The 8,621-nt window shown below is 41.0% G+C and overlaps 4 long non-coding RNA genes across 5 annotated transcripts; all 4 read left to right on the forward strand.

Moving 5' to 3' along the window:
* The first annotated feature begins 4,102 nt into the window (after positions 1–4,102).
* On the forward strand, positions 4,103–5,864 carry LOC121563239. 2 transcript variants are annotated; one of them, XR_006661068.1, is made up of 3 exons: positions 4,103–4,120; positions 5,545–5,643; positions 5,778–5,864. It is a non-coding gene; the product is annotated as an uncharacterized LOC121563239 (long non-coding RNA). The 2 variants fall into 2 exon arrangements; XR_005999826.2 differs by lacking the exon at positions 4,103–4,120 and adding an exon at positions 5,448–5,462.
* LOC121563240 lies at positions 4,741–5,209 on the forward strand. Its single transcript, XR_005999827.2, has 3 exons — positions 4,741–4,781; positions 4,895–4,981; positions 5,183–5,209. It is a non-coding gene; the product is annotated as an uncharacterized LOC121563240 (long non-coding RNA).
* Positions 5,865–6,382: 518 nt separating the features above from the next.
* On the forward strand, positions 6,383–6,731 carry LOC121563244. The gene is made up of 3 exons (XR_006661069.1): positions 6,383–6,399; positions 6,522–6,602; positions 6,718–6,731. It is a non-coding gene; the product is annotated as an uncharacterized LOC121563244 (long non-coding RNA).
* Positions 6,732–6,861: 130 nt separating this feature from the next.
* Positions 6,862–7,720, forward strand: LOC123490850. Its single transcript, XR_006661067.1, has 3 exons — positions 6,862–6,950; positions 7,179–7,237; positions 7,650–7,720. It is a non-coding gene; the product is annotated as an uncharacterized LOC123490850 (long non-coding RNA).
* The last annotated feature ends 901 nt before the right edge of the window (positions 7,721–8,621 follow it).

An 8,621-nucleotide genomic window follows, 5' to 3' on the forward strand; every position in this document is an offset into this window, starting at 1 on the left:
TTTCGTTCGTACCAATTTTTGGAAAATCCTGGTGTAGGACTTTCCCCTTTAGTAGAAACCTGTTGAATTATTAAATTTGGTCTGGGGAGGTCCTAATTGTTTCGTTGGCCAATTTATCTTGATTTGTTCGCCGACAAAAAGGAACTTCTTTCAAAGAGACAATCGAAAGTTGCACTGAACGCTAGCCATCTTGACAGTAGTACGTGAATTGATTGATGCTGCTAATCCGCTCTTTTCTTAGTTACGTCTATGGTTATGTTACGTATGACGAAAGCGCGAAGTGCAAGCCCTCCCGGAACCCATAGGAGATTGTATTGAAAGCTCTGATATTTAAAAAAAAAGATTTTACATGAGAGTCCATGAGAGACTTCTGGGGGCGATTTTCAACCTGACTGGAAATCGCCCCAAAAGGGGCGGGGGCCATTTGGAAGCACGACTTTAGCCTGATTGGACATTTAGTGGCAGATCAGACGTCTAGATTAGAACACTGATAACTACTGTTGCCGTGATATAATTGATTAGAAAAAAAATCCCTTCCTTTTCCCGTTTGGCAGTGCGTCGCCCATATCGCCCTAATGAACATACCGCCCCTGCATGGCTATCTAGCAGTAATGTTAGAGGCGACTGGCTTTGATTCAGTTAGTCTACTGGGAGGAGAAGATTTGTCTTTCCCCAGGATACCCTTGCTTGTGGAGATAATGCTAGCAACCGAATGCTTTAATAAAGGATGAAGGTATAGTAGACCCAAGTAGCCTATTGTAAACTGTAACACATCTCACAATTAGAGTAACATGCAATTTTATCATTGGGGACATCACACTTTGTGCTATAGAGTATAGACTGTTGGGTTTAACAACATTTCCAAAACTCCATACCTGATCATAGGCTTTTGTTTTGAAATGTGTATGCCAGTAAAGTAATTTTATCACCAGCACTTTTGGAACCATAGCACCACTGTAGCTATATAATCCAACCACCTTGACTGATGACTGTCAATTCCTGCTGGAAGTTTCTAACTTTCACAGACTAACCAACCTTTTCTAACTTTCACAGACTGACCAAACTTTTTCACAAACGTTTTTAGAGTAAGATTGTTGGTCATGAAGATGTCCCTTTCCTAAAATAGTGTAGCAAACAAGGGGCGGGGAAGCGAACCCAGGTTACATGCGTGAAAGGCACACACCCTACGCACGCTCCAACAGATTTAATCCACTTGGTCAGAATTGTAATGTGGCTCACTGTATTAGCGAGGATCACTACACCGTTTGACCACTTTGACCACCAATATGCAGCCTACAGTTTTTTAGAGAGACAATAGATTTGTGGGAGTCCTTCGTAATTAAAACACTAACCAGCCGTAACATACGCATTCGATTTCTATTGTCTGCCATTTTCTTTTAGCCTCTGATTACTTTTATCTCCTAATGAAGATTTGTGTTGGTGTACTGGTTTTCCTCAACAGCCACCCTCTTTGGATGTATTATTGTTGCCGGCTGTACAGCCAGAGCTTGTGTGCCCGCCCAGAGTTTCAATTTTAGTCTATTTTAGGATTAGGGTTATGTCATGAAACGTGGGCTACTAGGCCTACATTATAAATATGACACAATCAGCATTTCACTTTGGATATGAATAATCCAAATTATCAATCAGTTATCAAAACGCTCAGATATAACCACCAGGGCAGGAGGACGAAGAGATGAGAAGAGTAGGCTATCTCAGCTGATTTATGCAGGAGATTTAAAATAATAATGTAAAACATATCTGTAGGCTTTTTAGTAACTATTTGAATGATGTTTTAGTCCAATGCAGTTGGTTGAACGCTTTGACACCTTGAACGTGAAAGTGAGTGGTTCAGTGAGTGTCTCCGCCTAGAACATCACAGAGCTGATGAACGCAGCAACGTTCTTTTTCAGAACCATGGCGAGCGCACTGTGACGCTGTCCCTTCTACTCCTACTCAGAGCCATAGATACAGTATTTTCTAAATGGTTATACTCCTACTGTTCTCTAAACAATGGTTTCATAGTTTACAATTGTATAAACTCCCAAATCATGCTCAAAATTCAATTTAATTTATGTCACTGTTTAGTGTTTTTTAATCAGTTTGATAAACATGTTTATCCCATTGTGACATAGCCAACCATGACTTATGGAAGAATTTGACGTATTAATGGTCCCTATAAAACCCTGTAATTCTAAGAAAGAATTGTCAGATGGTTTTGAACTCAGTCAAAATCACTGCAGTGTGTAGAGCGATAATGAGTAGGTCTATGTTCAGTCGTTTGTTGACAGCGACCCCGCTGAGATTCCTCCGCGAGAGGTCGCTTCTGTATGCAGCTGGCCTGTTGTTTTGCGACCGGTTCGGCAGTCTACTTTTATAGCAAATATTACGGTATCGGTGAGGATGCACTGGCCACCGTGGAGAGCGTGGACCGTGTTGTCACGGTTGAGGAGGGTAAGTTTACATATTTGACAATGTCTAAATAGTTAATAGTCCCAAATGCCACCCAATAACCTATTTCTTATTTTGACCAGGACCCATAGTTCTATGGTTAAAAGGTGCTGGTCAAAAGTAGTGCACTAAATAGGGAATAGGGTGTCATTTAGGTAGCAATCATGGTGATGACATTTTTACAGTGTAGCCCTAGATTAACAACAACAAACAAACTTTGCTCCTTTGAAACCAAACCTTTGCTTTTGGTTTAATTGAACATGTTGGTACATTATGCAGACACATAAATACATTTGATGTCATACAATATAAAACACAAGTAAATATATGATCAGCCTAACTACATGGACAGATGTCTGGTGTCTTGTAGCTAGTATTTCTTAAACTTAGAGAAAACAATCCTTTATTGTTTTTCATAAAGATAATGAGCCCACCCTGGACCAGGAGGACCCAGTCCTTGTTCAGGTAAGAATGCTGCAGGCCTATCAATAGCTTGGGTGCCAGTCTTTCTGCTCTCTTGCCAATTCCATCGTGGCAATATGATATTGGCATCACAATCCCATAAGGAGTGGACAGAGAGCTGAAACAGACTGGCACCCAGGCTATAACAATACTGCTTCATTAGCAGGATTGGTTCAATAACAATCTGTCATTCAAACTGTCATTTTACTGACTCATAAATTGATCCTGATTTTCTTCCCTTAGTATGTGGTTGAGGAGGTTGGGCAACCGGCCCTGTCTGGCTTTAATCCCTTTGGTCTGGACCTCTGTGGGTTCCCAGCTCTGTAAGTCCATCCATTCTGATACTCTTGGTCTTCTCTCTGGTCTTAAAACTGGTTTATGTACTTTAAACATAAACATGACGTTTTCTGAAGAACAATATGGAAATACATTTCTGTAAACATATTCCCTATTTTTATAACTGCAGCCAACATATTACCTTACCCATGCTGGGAGGATGCTGGTGAGAGAGCTGGCAGTGTTAAACACGCAGGTAACCATGCAGATTATTGGACAAAGCTCATCTGATCTAATAGGCAGGATTACCTTCAGTATCCACTACGGTAGTGAAATACTTTGATGTTCGTTCCTCATTTTCTCACAGATATTCACAGTGGAGCAGCCCATTTTCATCTGTTTCACTCCTGCTAGGAGGATGGTATGGAATGAACTGTCCTCTCAAAATGAACAGGTAGCCATTCATATGCAGGTACCTCAGATGTTTCCTTAACCCTTTCAACACAGACCTGTGTAGTGTCTCAGAATCTATCATGCAGTAGCCTCCTCTTGTGATCCTCCCTATAGCAGTCTGTCAGACCTATAGGCTACCTGTCTATCATTCAAACTGACTTTTAATTTGATCCTGTCTTGTTCCTTAGTATGTGGATGAGGAGGTTGGGCAGCGGACCTGTCTGGCTTTAATCCCTTGGTCTGGTCCTCTGTGGGTTCCCAGCTCTGTAAGTCCATCCATTCTGATACTCTTTGGTCTTTAGACTGGTTTTATGTAACTTAAACATAAACATGATGCTTTCTGTAGAACAATATGAAAATACATTTCTGTAAACATATTCCCCTATTTTTGTAATAGTCTGTAACACTGCAGCCAACTTATTACCTTACCCATGCTGGACGGATGCTGGTGAGAGAGCTGGCAGTGTTAAACACACAGGTAACCATGCAGATTATTGGACAAAGCTCATTTTATCTAATTGGCAGGATTACCTTCAGTATCTACTATGGTAGTGGGATACTTTGATGCCCTTAAAACTGTTCCCCTCATTTTCTTACAGATTTGCAAGATTGAGCAGCACATTTTCATCTCGTGCTGGCATGATGGTATTGGATGAACTGTCCTCTCAGCTTGAAGAGGTAGCCATTCATCTGCAGGTACTTCAGACATGTTCTTAACATTTATATCTCAGACCTGTGTATTTCAACTATTATCATTGCAGTGGCCTCCTCTTGCAATCTTCCCCTATGCCAATATTTTACTCCTATACAGTACCAGTCTATCATTCAAACTGACTTTTAAATTGATCCTGTCTTGTTCCTTAGTACGTGGATGAGGAGGTTCGGCAGCAGCCCTGTCTGGCTTTAATCCCTTGGTCTGGACCTCTGTGGGTTTCAAACGCTGTAAGTCCATCCATTCTGATACTCTCCTGGTCTTTAGGGGGCTTAAACATAAACATAACTTTTTCTAAAAGAAACTTCTGGAAATACATTTCTGTAAACATATTCCCTTTTTATAGCCTGTCAAACTGCAGCCAATTTATTATCTTACCCACGCTAGGAGGATGCTGGTGAGAGAGATGGCAATGTTAAACACACAGGTAACCATTCAGATTATTAACCATTACTCATCTGATCTAATAGGGATAATTACCTTCAGTATCCACTAGTAGAATACTTTGATATCTTTAAAGCTGTTCCCTAATTTTCTCAGATTTTCACAATGGAGCAGCCCATTATCATCAGTTTCACTCCTGCTAGGAGGATGGTATGGGAGGAACTGTCCTCTCAAAATGAACAGGTAACCATTCATAGGCAGGTACCTCAGATGTTTCCTTAACCTTTGAACACAGACATGTGTATTTCAACTGCCAATTGTCTTAGAATCTATCATGCAGTGGCCTCCTCTTGCGATCCTCCCTATTCCAGTCTGTCAGTCCTATAGGCTACCTGTCTATCCCATTCAAACTGACTCTTAATTTAATCCTGTCTTGTTCCTTAGTATGTGGATGAGGAGGTTGGGCAGCGGTCCTGTCTGGATTTAATCCCTTGGTCTGGACCCTTGTGTGTTCCTATCTTTGTGAGTCTATCCATTCTCTGATACTCTCTGGTCTTTAGAGGATATTAAAGATTAACATCAAGTCACTCGTTTTCTATAAAACCACATAATGAAAAAACATATTCCCTTGTCTTCATAGCCTGTCTTCTCCAAGGCCAAACCAGTCTACTACTCACTCGTGCTGGGAGAATGCTGGTAACAGAGCGCAGTGTTAAACACACAGGTAACCAAACACATTATTAACCAAAGCTCATCTGATCTTATAGGGGAGAATTTACTTACCCTGTTCCCCTTTTTTTTCACAGACTTCCAAATTGGTTATTGAGGAGCCTACCATTCACCTCACTGAAGCTGGGAGGCTAGTGCTTGACGAACTGTCAGCACCTTCAGATAGCCATTCACAGGTAGTCAATCACATTATTAGACAGTCATAGCTGATTAGTAATAGTACACATTACCATGTCCTCTATCTCCACAATTGTGTGTCTTATTAATCACAGAGCAATCTCTATAATTAGGGGATGTCTTTGTTTTTCAGCCAAATAGGGAAGACTCTGGTTTTCCCTATGAGAAGTTGCAGCTGGTTGGGAACTGGGGTTCGTTTCATTTCCATTACTGGAATATCCATTATCGACGAGTGCAGGTACTCAGACATATTCTTAACATTTATGAACACACCTGTGTATTTGAACTCCCAATTGTCTCTGGGTTTTCTTTTGTATGTCTGTCCCTAATTGAAACCTAGGGGAAACTTGTCGTTACGAACATCATGTGGGCTCTATATCACTGCCAGGGATTATACTCAGAACTGAAATCGCCTGCCAAATGTTATAGACATCTACAGCTAACATATAGAGAGAGGTCTGGAGACTGAATGACTTTTTTCTTTATAGCAAAATGAAGAGGACATGCATCACCTGTGCATTGTGAGGGGAGTGGAGAAGCAGCTGTGGTGGAGCAGAGTCATCCAGGAAGAAATCCTGGACCCATGGGTGAGAGATTCTCAACTGGTCTTTCGTCTCAAATGCACCTGATTTGTGTCAAATGACGCACATGCTATAGGTCTACTTATATTTCCTGGATGAAATGTAATGTTTCTCTGTCTCTTTTAAAGGGTCTCGCCAGGTGGTCCTCACCAACAAAAGCTGACTGGTATTAAGGTACAGTCAGGCAATTTTTCACAGAAAAAAATGTAAAGTGGCAAATGTCCATTTACCTATTTGAATAAATACATGTTGACAGAAAATGAAATTAACGTTCTAATCTCTTGCCTCATTTTTAGTTCCTTGGTAGAAGGATCCATGGACTCATGTCCTGCCTTGTCAAGAGGAGGTCTGAGTTCACCTATTATGAGGATGCCCAGGTACACCCCGTTGTTTCTCTGTGTTATGATTTATTTCAGTGTTTGGTTGAGGGGTTTTCAATATGGTGGTTTTTCAGTGTTGGGCTGACAGTGTCACATGTTGTGTGTTAAACAGCAGGTGGATATCTCACCACAGTGGAGGGGTACCAGGAGAGGGGGATGAGATGATGGCATATCAGTTCTCCACCTCTGACATCATCACCACCCCTCATGAGCCGTCCTCTGGCTCCTCTCACCAGTTCCCCAGAATTCTCCGCCTCCCCTTTCCCTTCCGATTCCCCTCCCAGTCCCCCTCCACCTTACCACTCCACCCAGGACCAGGACCAGACCCCTGACAGCACTCCTCAGGTAAAACTCTTTCTACAGTCAATAATTCTTATTTCATTTGTACTTGTGTGTACAGGTGTGTGTCATTGTTTTGGTATCGATAGGTTTGTGTTGTCTGTCAAGGGTCAAGTTGTTAGGTCAAGAGTGAAAGTATTGTTATGATGTCACTGAATGTTTTGTCTGCTTCAGTTGATGTTGCAGGTGAAATGCAGTTTAGTAGAGTTTAAGTTAATGTGATGTCTGTTTTAGGAGTTTGAGGAGGAGTTTGTGGAGGAGCAAAATAATGCTGCAGATGTGCCCCAGTTGCGGTGGGTTCGGCTTTCATGTGTTCATCTATAGTAAAAACCTTTGCTTTGAAATAATCTGCCCAATATTGTAGTTATACAGATGTAGGATCTTAATTTGAGACAGTTTGCTACAGCAGGGAAAATAATCCTGCAGCAACAGGATACATTTTTCTTTAGGGCAAATCGAGTCTAAAATTTCAAAGTGGAAATTACAAACTTGAAAATTCCAAATACGCCACAAGTTTGCATTTCCTGCCGTGCAGGAAAATTCTCAGCAACAAAAGAGTGATCAAATTAAGATCCTACATTGGTATGGTCTTTCTGAATCCTGCAGTTATAATATAGGCTAACATAAAATGATTTCTTAATTTCATGGCACTGATGTTTTAGCTTCTTAGGTTGAACATTTGTTATTGAACATTTCTATTTACAGGCGTTACTTTGAAAACCAAGGGACAACCAACTTCTCTCTGAGGCTGGCCGGTATCAGACGTGCTATGGAGGTGAGAAAATGTGAATTTAGCACCTTTTGTATTTCACTTCATGAACATTTCTGGACTATTTGTAAATGTACTGTCTTGTTCTCACAGACTCTGACATCCTCAGACAGTACCTCCCTCAATTACCTCACCCACGCTGGGAGGATGGTGTTGAGTGGACTATCCGAGCTCAACCAGCAGGTAACCAATTACATAATTGTGCAACGTTCATCAGACCAGATATATAGTTCCCACTGGGCACAGATGTCATTTCAATGTCTCGTTTTGATTTACATTTGGTTGAGTTGTCAACTAATGTGAATTCAATGTGAAATCCCCCCAAAATTAACGTAATTGGATTTAGGTTAAAGACTAAATTCCCTTACGTTGATGACTTCTTTCAAATCAATCAGTTTCCCACTTTGATTCAACATCATCACATTGACATTTTTTATTGATACAACATTGATTCAACCAGTTCTTGCACAGTGGGTTACCTTTGGGCAACAGTGATTCATAGGGTTTAGTTGAAAAGTTTCCAACGTCATACTAGCCAAACAATCGGAGGCCCTTTGAATTACAGACCTGAATCTTTGAGTTTATGATCTAAGTTTTAAGGAATTTTATGATTGTTTTGTTTTGAGGATGTGAGGCGTTTCAGCAGGCCTACGACCTACTGGGTGAACTTCATTAATGAGCCAGCAAACAGGGAGCGACTAGAGCAGGAGATGGCTCTCGTAGGAGTAGGTCTACATGCAAGCTTGAGCGTTAGCTGCAGGCACCGTCTTCTCATCTAACATCTACTCAATGAGACTTTCTAAAGTGCTTGTCAATGAAGATTATGTAATTATCCTATTTGTTTGACTTCAGATCGACCGCCGCATCAACTTCGCAGATGTTTTTTATGAATTTGTTCTACTAAGCCT

The sequence above is a fragment of the Coregonus clupeaformis genome, unplaced genomic scaffold (assembly GCF_020615455.1).
Source record: "Coregonus clupeaformis isolate EN_2021a unplaced genomic scaffold, ASM2061545v1 scaf5098, whole genome shotgun sequence".
Classification (NCBI taxonomy): Eukaryota; Metazoa; Chordata; class Actinopteri; order Salmoniformes; family Salmonidae; genus Coregonus; species Coregonus clupeaformis.